General features: G+C 39.2%; 1 pseudogene; it reads right to left on the bottom strand.

The window, feature by feature from the left end:
- Positions 1–3,020: 3,020 nt before the first annotated feature.
- On the bottom strand, positions 3,021–9,099 carry LOC120311059 (annotated as a pseudogene).
- Positions 9,100–11,217: the final 2,118 nt, after the last annotated feature.

Below are 11,217 nucleotides of genomic sequence, written 5' to 3'. Positions count from 1 at the left end.
GTGTCTCCATTGTTGTTGTTAGTTGTGAAGTCGTGTCCGACCCATCGCGACCCTGTGGACAACATTCCTCCAGGCCTTCCTGTCCTCTACCATCTTCTGGAGTCCATTTAAGCTCATGCCTGCTGCTTCAGTGACTCCATCCAGCCACCTCATTCTCTGTCGTCTCCTTCTTCTATTGCCCTCAATCTTTCCCAGCATCAGGCTCTTCTCCAGTGAGTCCTTCCTTCTCATTAGGTGGCCAAAGTACTTGAGTTTCAACTACAGGATCTGACCTTCTAAAGAGCAGTCAGGGTTGATCTCCTCTAGGACTGACCTATGGTATCTCCATAACTTAGGACAAACCTGTTATTCCCTTGAGCTTGTACTTTGTGCAGTGTTTGATGTTAAGAATCACTCAATTTTTATTGCAATTTTAAATATCCTTTGCCATCCCTGTGGGTTTGCTATGGCCTCCCAGTACAAGGTTCTGGAACTGCATTCATTACACCATTTTTTTCAACCTGAGAAAAATTGGTGTCTTATAGGAGATGACCAGGCTGAGCCTAAGGGAGGTGTCAAGTCCATCATCAGTCTCGAGTACCTTCGCATTCACAAGAGATCTTAGTCAAGCTGATCTTAAATTCTGTTGATGCTTATCTACTACCAATTTGCTTTGACTGTTAGTAGTTCAGATTCTTGTAAAGAGTGTCAGCATGCAATAAACCTTTTATTCATTTGAACAGGTCTGGCTCCTGATTTCTTATGATTGACATATCCCTTTATTAAGAGAGGAGAGATACTTTGTTTGTGTCCCCACAATTATTTTGAAAGTATGCTGTGGGCTACATGGTATGAGGTGGTTGGGGTTTTTTTTGGTATATAAAGTATATATATGCATAGACAATTCCGAGAGGCATCCAAGCCTTAAATCCAAACATCTATTTCCAAAGAAAGTTTTCACTCTTCCATGGATAAAGAACAGGCACTTGGTTAGAATTAAATGAATGGGAGGAGAACTTCAAAAACTTCTGAAAATATTTAGTGTCTATCATCCAAACCCAGAAGGGAATATTTCATAGATGGTTAAATGAGGCCTTGGATATCATAGAAACAATTAAGAGGTTTAAGTAACTTCCGAAAGACGAAAGACTCTTAAATTATCTGTGGCCAGACTTAGGTTTTTCTTGCCTCTTGACATATCCCCTTTAAGAAATATGCTACAGATAGTTCTCAACTTACAACCATTCATTTAGCAAAAAGAGCCGAGGTGGCGCAGCAGTTAGAGTGCAGTACTGCAGGCCACTTTAGCTAACTGTGTTCAGCAGGTCAGCGGTTCAAATCTCACCGGCTCAAGGTTGACTCAGCCTTCCATCCTTCCGAGGTAGGTAAAATGAGGACCCAGATTGTTGGGGGCAATGTAAAATATATATATACATTGCTTACTGGTGTACACCGCTTAGAGAGTGCTTGCACTTAAAGCGGTATATAAGTCTCATAAATAAAAATAATAATAATAATAAATAATAAACCTTTCAAAGTTACAATAGCACTGAAAACAATTACTTATGACCATTTTTCACACCTATGACCATTGCAACATCCCCATGGTTATGTGATCAAAATTCAGACGCTTGGCAACTGGCTCATATTTATGATGGCTGCAGTGTCCCGGGGTCATGTCATCAACTTTTATGACCTTCTGATAAGCAGATTCAATTTGGGAAGCCAGAATCATTTGACAATGATTAACACTTAACAACTGCAGTGATTCACTTAACCTCTGTGGGGAGAAAGGTCTTCAAATGGGGCAAAACTCCCTTAACAACTGTCTTGCTTAGCAAAAGAAATGTTGAGCTCAAATTGTGGTCATAAATTGAGGACTACCTGTAAGGCAAAATTTCAACAAATCCTGTTTCTAGCATTCTAGATTTCTAAAATCCAAGAGTTAGGAAGAAAAAGAGAAAGTCGATTGGTGAACTATCTAATATTTAATATTTATTTAAATTGCTAATATTTAGCAGATGTAAACTGCACAAATACTGTTTTATTTATGTTCCAAGGTTCACTTCTTGAGGTTAGAATACATTGGGTTTGTGGATATAGTACATGAAATTATCCTGAACAATGTATCTCTGGCCGAGGTGGCGCAGCAGTTAGGGTGCAGTACTGCAGGCCACTTTAGCTGACTGTGTTCAGCAGGTCAGCAGTTCAAATCTCACCGGCTCAAGGTTGACTCAGTCTTCCATCCTTCCGGGGTAGGTAAAATGAGGACCCAGATTGTTGGGGGCAATGTAAATATATATATACATTGCTTACTGGTGTACACCGCTTAGAGAGTGCTTGCACTTAAAGCGGTATATAAGTCTCATAAATAAATAAATAAATAAACTTGAAGAACAAACTATTCAGGCAATGCTGGCAAAAAATATCTGAAACTTTGAGTAGTTCTGTGTCCTAAAGCTTGAATTCCCTTCTCTCAGATCTGCAGGATTTAACCTGACCACTAATTTTGGGTAATGCATCAATTCAATTTAGAAAATATTTCTATTCTGCCTTCTTTTTTTCCACAAGTTCAACAGTGTCCTCGGAAGGAGTCAAAACAAGTACAAGATAGCATGGCTTCAAACGTGATGCCATAACAGCCATCCTATCCATGTTAAACTTGCCCACAGAAGCTACTGCTGTGACTCCACCCATTTTATCTTTGAACCTGCCTTCTTTCATCTGGTCCACTCACATTCTGAGTGAACAGGCTCAATTGAAGCATCAAAGAAGTTGTCCCCTCTTGATCGATAAAGAAAACAATACAGTAAGAATTATATAAGCATTAGAGTGTGTTTAATCCAGTGGTTCTCAATTATTTTCTGTCATGCCCCCCCTAGGAAGAAGAAAACATTTCGTGCCCCCCCCCCCGCGTGACTGTCTATCCAATCGGGTCCTTTGCGTGTGTCACGTGCGTCCAATATGACAGTATTTGCCGAGGTCAAACGAGCCCCCCTTTACAGAGCCTCGCGCCCCCCCTGGGGGGCCCGCCCCACTATTTGAGAACTACTGGTTTAATCGCATGACACTGTGGCTGATAAGAGTCACAAGAAGAAGGAGACATCCAAGTCAACTCTTCTGAGACTGGATTTTGAAAGGGGATAGATAAGAGCTATAGGGTAGAGAGTGATAATGAATGGCCTAAAAGAGGGATCCACAAGGTAACCTGGTTTATCATCATCCGATCCAATGGCATCTCTACAAACAGTGACTACAGACATCTCTACAGCTCATGCTTGCAGATGTAGGCATTCCGTTTCTGACATGGGGAATCGTTCCACTCTTTAAAACCTAAAACATAAAAAACAAGATATTTGATATTTCTGCCCTAGCCATTCATTTTTGAAGATATATAAATGAAATGTCCTTGAGATGAACAGCCATTTAGAACATTTAGAAGTAGAACTGTTGTACTTCCTTGAATATTCACTAAGTTGGCTGACACATCTTCTGAAAAATACATGACCAATTCATGGGTCTAGGACAGTGGTTCTCAATCTTTCTAATGCCGTGACCCCATAATACAGTTCCCCATGTTGTGGTGACCCCCAACCACTTATACATCACCGGGTGTCAGGGGCGTGGCCAAAGAAAAGGGGGGAAAAATGGCGGACAGCCTTGTTTGGCGATCCCCGTGAAATGGTCGTTCGACCCCAAATGGGGCCCCGACCCACAGGTTGAGAACCACTGGTCTAGGACAACTCGCCACAGGACAAGAGTTACAGTAATATCAAAGAAATGATAGAATTAAATCATTAAAGAAAGCATGCAAGAGGAGGGAGCAGATTAAATGTGAATGACAAAAATTAAAATAGTTTTAATTATTTTAAATGCTTAAATTGAGTTGTTCAATTATCCTACAACAAGTTGGCCCTGGTTAGTTGGCCATTGGGATTTGGCTGTGGAAAGTTGGCAATGACAAGTTGACTACAACGAGTTGGCTGTGGCGAGTTGTCCCATTCCACCAACTCAGGGTAATTATTTTTGTCAATGAACCGGAAAATTCCCACTAACATGTATTACCAAATACAGTTGTACAAATTTTTGAGGGAAGAAAGAAAAAAGACCTTTTCAGGTTTTAACTTGGTAGCCACAATACTCAGCAAAAAAAATGTGTAGGATGTAAAATGTCTCCAACCTAACCAAGTGCCATCCTGTTTATTAAACTTATAAGGTCAGAACCAAGCTTTGAACATTGCCAACCATGATGGCTTAACCCATCAGTGAGAAGCCTGGATGGCCAAGTTTCTGTTTATTTCTCAACCATGAGAATCATTGACCTACCTGTAGAAAGTCTCAGCTCCGCACAGTGCTCAGCATTACCATAATTGTCTGGCTGATTTTTCATCCAGGCTTTGTAGTTATAAGTTGATTCATCAGCCCACCTCCATCTTCCGGTCTGTTGAACAAAGACAGAGCAGATGATATGGACAAGGAAGTAAACAGACTCTTGGATTCCATTGATTATGATCAGGAAAGCTACAAAGATTGGCTACAAATAGTGGTTGATTATAAGCAATGCCTAAGTAGTGACCATGGTGAATAGAGTAGACAATGGCTACAAATAGTGGTCAATTATAAGCAATGCCTAGGTAGTGACTATGGTGATTAGAATAGACCAGGCATGTCAAACTGCCGGCCCGCGGGCCGGATGCACCACGCCGAAACTGCATCCACCCCATTGCCGGCAATGGGCAAAAAGTTCTGTGACGTCACGTGAAGTCATAAGTTTGACATGCCTGGAATAGACAATGGTCTCCACAATTGCTGTAGTAGTTAGCTTTGTACTATCCAACGCATGTTGCAAATGGTGATTTGCTTTAAAGAAATAACCATCCCCTCAGAAAGAAAAGAAGAGAAATCTTCAGATTCTGCTGATTTATTTCCCTCTTATTCCCAGATTTTCTCAAGGCCACTTAGTGATCTACATTGCAGACACGAAAGCTTCAATATTACCACAGTTATTGTCTACTGAGGCAGATTATATCTATGCCTCTGTATTTTTTTTTCCTCTTATACTATCACTTATAGAAACTACAACTTAATTTGAGAAATTTTTGGGATTTAATCAGAGAAATGATTGAGAAAAGTTAGAATGGCATAGTCACATACTGTGCCAAATGGAAGAAGAGAAGCTCACCTGGTGGACATCATGAAGACCAATCCAGACATTGCTTAAGTCCCGTTGATAAGTGGAGATATGCTCAGCCACCAGAAGAGATATGCTCAGCCACCAGCTTTGGTGAGGATAGAGGTGAGATGAGCTCCACAGCCATAGCTTTGACACTCAATCTGCAAGTTTAGAGGAAGAGAAAAGCAGATAATCCTCTTGCTAATCTTTCATATGCAACATTGAGATATAGCAGAAGCCTATCCAATTTTGTTTGTCAATTTTAATATACACGGGATAGTAAAATGCCTACACTGAAGAATGTATGTTAGTGAAGTGTACAACACTGTTATTGTATCATTAGTTTGTCAGATCAATTCTTATCCCTGAAGCCATAAAGTCCAACTTTCTACCCAGGGCAAGAATCAAAATGAACTCAACCCTGAAAGAGGGCTGTCAATCAGAAACACAATTAAACAGAATGCACCATCATTCTAGGTTTGGGTCATGGGCACTCACGTCTATCTACTTTATTAGGAAGTAGATCTGCCTTCAAATCCAGTTACACTCTGAAATGAGAGTGAATGTGTCTTAGTGTCCTCTATGTATTCAGTTATTTGAAGAATTTTGCCCTCTGTAGTCTTCTGCATCTAAAGGCTGAATATGATATCTCCTTCAATCTTTCTCCATAAGGTTAAGTTTTTAGTCCATTACCTTTTCTGAATCTTTTCCAGATTATCTAAATCCTTTTTAAAATGTGGTGTTCAGAACAAGAGGCTAGTTCTCAAGGCGGGATTTCATCATAGCCAAATAAAAAAGAACAACTTGTTACTTGGAAACAATGCTTCTGTCAACATAAAATGATGTTGCCTATTTCTTTTTCCCAACCATCTTACTGATTATATTCTGTTTGCAATCAGCTATTCCAACATTTTTTCACCAATACAGTTATCTCCAGCCTATACTGTACACTTGTTTCCTGAGGGAAAAACTTTGCAAGCTCACCATTAAATTACATTCTATTACTTTCATTGCATTTCATTGAGATCATTTTGAATTTCATTGATGCCTTCTAGGATATTATTTGCTTTCCATCCACCATCTAGGTCATCTCCACCTTGTTGAGCTTTCCCACCCTCTCTCTATTGAAATCAAGAGACTATTCAGTATTTCTCAACCTAGAGCATATATGCTTATTTATAGGCTATTACTTTTGTACATGATATGGCTAATTCACAAGTCACTCTGAACAATTTCTTTGCTTTTTTTGATGCCATTGCTAGTTTTAAGTAAGATGTTTGAAAATCTACCAATGAAAGTAGAATTCATATACAGTAGTGGCCAAAATTGTAAAAACCTTTTGGGAAAAGTGTACCATAGAAATGCCACCTTTGGTTAAGTTTCCACCAATTTTTCTTCCAATTTCTTTATAACTGTAGCCTTGTTCACTTAATAATACTATTTTACATGGCTTTCTGGGCAACCAGTCAACTCTTTGCACCATTACTTTAATTTTATTACGTTTTACAAGCTCACTAAATGAAAGAACACAAAAAACCCCAACCAACTTGATAGTGATCATATAACACACTGACAAATGTCCTCCTCTCAGCTTCAATACATGACATCAATAACTGAATCCTACTGTGATCTGATTGGCTCATTGCCAAAACAAGATTTCACCTGATTGGCTCTCTAAACACTCATGCTCATTGGCTACAATCAGATGAAGGAAAGCTACCTGATATCAACCTAAGCAAGTTGTGCTTCCTTTTTCTGGTTATTTGGCTATAACTTTACATAGAATACAGTACAGATAATGGAACAAACTTTGTTGCATTACATTCTTGATTAAATTATCTTTCCATTGATATATTAATTTTATGGTACTACTCCCCCCAAAAAAGTAGTGTTATTAGCCATCAAACCTCAAAAATACACTTTTCCCAAAAGGTTTTCACAATTTTGGCCACTACTGTATAGTAATGGAAACCTGCAGGATTTATTTATGAGATTATAATTGATTTTATCTCCTGTTCAGTTATCTAAAACCTTCCAAAGCTAAAATAGATACGTTCACAGGAATATTAAAAAAAGATTAAGAGGCAGCCGAATCATGCAATCAAAGCGTTGCTCTTTGTTTACATGTACCGCACACGATGCACATAAAAAAGAGACAGGGCTTTATGTCATTCTTGCAGCCACCATTCTAACTTTTTTGAACTCTGTCATGAACAATTCTATTGCCAGATTAAAGGAAGAGAGGCCAAGCATTCTTGTTTGAACATGCGGTGTTGAAGGGAAAGTAGCCAAGCTATATTTTCCCCGTTTCCCCCTCTGTTCATTCCCTTTCCATACCGTCATGTCCTTATCACCACCAGCTATCCAGAAACCCTGGGATAGATGACTCTAAAATTCTTCCATTATCCTTGTGGAGGCCACAATGAAGTCTTAAGGACACACTAGTGGCTCATGGCTCACAGATCATTCAGCAGTGATGTACATGATCAACATTTGAGTTCTTTGCTCTGCACTAGTGAGCGATATGGAGGAAAACTCCACTAAATCCAGAGGCATGAATTATATATCATATCGATCTGCACTAATAAGAAATGTTTCTTAACTCAGCTTCTTGCCAGGTCAATTTATGATCAAAATATGCATAACAGTTACCCTGATTTTGCAGCCACTCCCTGGCACAGGTGTCAGCTTCAGCTGCACAGAGACACAAGGTTAGACAAAACAGGCATTTAATGAGTATTTTTATGGCCTTCTCTTAAAGAAATAAAATTTTATTTGACCATATGGATAGTGTGGAAATGTGTGCAGACCATTATCATTCGGCCAGTTTATTTGCTGTGAATACAAAGTTGATTTGGCTTCAGAGACTCACCTTCCAAGAAAGGATTGGCAATCAGGATTCCAAGGAAACAAAGGCTGAAGTAGGTAAATAGACCCATATTTTGGTTAACCTGCAAGGAAGAAACATCAGGAAGTTCAAGAACTACGATCATCTAATATCATGTTGCAAAAAGGAAGATTACAACTGAGGTGAACTCTGAGCTACATTTAGTTGGAACAGATAAGGAAAAACTTCACAGAAATTTGTTTTCTACTGTTACCAATTTGCAAACTACTTAGGGTTTGGTGCAAAGGTATGTGAAAACAATGATAAAATTCCCACCCAGAAAATGTGACTTTCCTGGTCATTGATCATAATAATAATTTTTAAAGGATTTCATTACTATGTGATCCATGTGTTAGGTGTTTACTAAAATTAGGTGAATAGGCAAGCCCATAGTTTCATATTTGTTATCCAAATCACCAATTATGGTGGTCAGATTTCAAACCTGCAGAAAAAGGTCAACATGTGCACTCTCACTGCAGCAAATTTATGAATTTCTGCCTCTATGGGAATTTTTATTAATTCTAATCCAACCTGGCTGTCCTAAATGCTAAGTGGGACTAGAATGAGTTAGGACTTGTATGAGAGACCATTGGGGAAACACAAATGATATAAGCTAGTTTAGAAATCAGGATAAAAGAAAAATCTCCCTCCCCAAAATTAATAGTAATTTCTTCCAAGCTGTTACGAAGATTACATAAATTTATTTAATCCTGTATTCATTTAGGAGAGACTTCACTTCCTCACTCAGATTTCCCGCTTGCTCTTCCTAAGGTTCTCTCAGGAGTCTTCACCACCCTCAAAGGCCTACACAAGCCATCTTAACAAAAATTGTATAGATCAATTCTTCAGCCATTCACCTTATGATGGTCTTCTCCTGGATGGATAGAAGCGGTGGACAGCTAAGCTGGATGCTCTCTTGCTTTCTGAGAGGCTGTTATATAAGCCCCAGATAGACATGGTGTAACACCAACATGACCTCTGTCTTTCCAGGAAATGCTGGCCTCCTTTCCTCAGTTTTGCATATTCAAGGTTAAGATGAAAAGGGTAGAAAGCAAACCATTGTACTGCATGGGGGCAAAGGGGGCAGTTTTCAGCCCCTGCCTGCAACAGAGAAAGAATTATTGCAGAAAACATAACCTTTAAAAATGTCCCAGTTAGAAGGAATTAACAGTAATCATAAGAATACTTTCACAAGTTTGTTTCCCTCACTTTACATTCCAGATAGCAGTTTGATTGCTAATTCATGTTTTAAATTGCACTTTTTAAAGTGCATTTTAATAGTGAAAGTTAGCACATTGGCCAGTACAGTTTGCTTGCTAAATTGTTTCTTTAAGTAATTTTATTTTAACTTTGTGGTAATTACTTTCTTTAATTGTGTGTAATTTTTATAGCTTAATTTGTATTAACTGATTCTTGTTTAGTGATATTTCTGACATGATTTATATGAAGCTTGATGAGGGGGGGTTACTGTATTTTGTCTCAAAGCTTATTATCTACAAGGCAACTAATTTCAGCTCAGAAATGAATAAATAATCCACTTTTTCCATTAACCTAATTCATTTTAGTTTTATTGTCTGTGGTTTATTGTCTGGAGATGGATGGTGTCCTATCCTTCCCCCTCTGTTGAGAGACGGCTGTTCAGTTTTGACATAAGTGGCCTTTTTGAAATAGATGACATCTCTACAATACAGTCCTTTCAACAGTTCCAAGGCGGCTCCATACATATTTGCACTACTCAGGTGACCCTGAGGACACAGATAACCCTCCAGGTGGCCTCAAGGACTCTAAAAGAATGCAATTGACCAGCTGTCTGCTGGGAGTATAAATCCTTCCATTCCCCCACCATCCAGTCAGAGCTGAAGAAGCTTCTTGGGTGAGAAGTGAAATGCCTTCAAAGAAAAACAAGAAAGTCCAGTTGCCTCATGAAAAAACGTCTTTGGGACAACTATGACCTGGATGACTGAGAATCTCCATGGACATTTAACCCAAATAATGTTGATAAATGGATCTGCAGTGACAATAACTTTTATAGTATATTATAAGTAGACCTTGACCTATCACCTAACAACTGTTCTAAGTTATGATGGACCTCCCCAGGACTATTGAGAACCCAGATTCAAAGTTCTGATAGCTGGCAGACGCCTGTCTGCATGGTCACACGATCAAATTCGGAAGCTCAGCAAAAGGCCTGCATTTACATCTGTTTGCAATGTCCCACAGTCATGTGACCATTGTTTACAATATTTTCTTTTGCCAGAAACTGGCATATACTTCTATTTTCCAGCAAAAAGTACCCATTATGAACAATGGATTCTCTTAACCCAGTGGTGGGATTCAGCCAGTTTGCAGAACCAGTAGCTAATGTTTTGTTGTCCAGGCCCAAAATGGACTTCCGGAAGCGGCACCCACACAGAGAACTGGTTGTTCACATATTTGAATCCCACCACTTCCTTAACCGTAGGGTTTGCTTAACAACCGTGGTGATTCACTTTATGATTGTGGTGATTCACTTAACAACCACTACAAAAGGATCATAAAATCAGGTACAGTCACATGATGACCACTTAATGACTAAATTACTTATGACTAATTCTGGGCTTGATTATAGTTGTAGGTCGAGGACTACATGTGTAGCCCACGGCCCACCATCTCACAGAGACCCTATCTGTCCCCGAAAATAAGACCGGGTCTTATATTAATTTTTGCTCCAAAAGACCCATTGGGGCTTATTTTCCAGTTAGGTCTTATTTTCAGGGAAATACGATACTAAATGCGTCCATCTGGCTGACATTCTTAACTGGGGCTTATTTTTTGAGGTGGGGCTTATATTATGAGCATCCTGAAAAATCATGCTAGGGCTTATTTTCCAATTGGGTCTTATTTTCAGAGAAACACAGTAGAATCATAGAGCTGAAAGGGACCATGGAGGTCTTCTTGTCTATTCTAGTCTATGTAACCCTAACTAGAGAGCAGGTATCAGTATGTTAGAATATCTGGCAGTTATTGGGTGAAATGCTAGGTATGTTGATGGGTCAGTGGGAGGAGTCTCAAAGGGTCATTGGGAGACTTCCTGGACACAAGCCAGGGTGGAATCTCTTTGAAAGAAGCATGGGCCATCGAAGGTCACATAATGAGCTTGAGTTGTTATAAAGATCGTATGGAAGAGAGCATCATACTT

Source organism: Crotalus tigris, unplaced genomic scaffold, assembly GCF_016545835.1.
Source record: "Crotalus tigris isolate CLP2741 ecotype Arizona unplaced genomic scaffold, ASM1654583v1 scf7180000018306.2785112, whole genome shotgun sequence".
Lineage (NCBI taxonomy): Eukaryota > Metazoa > Chordata > Lepidosauria > Squamata > Viperidae > Crotalus > Crotalus tigris.
This window is presented reverse-complemented; position numbering and strand designations above follow the sequence as displayed.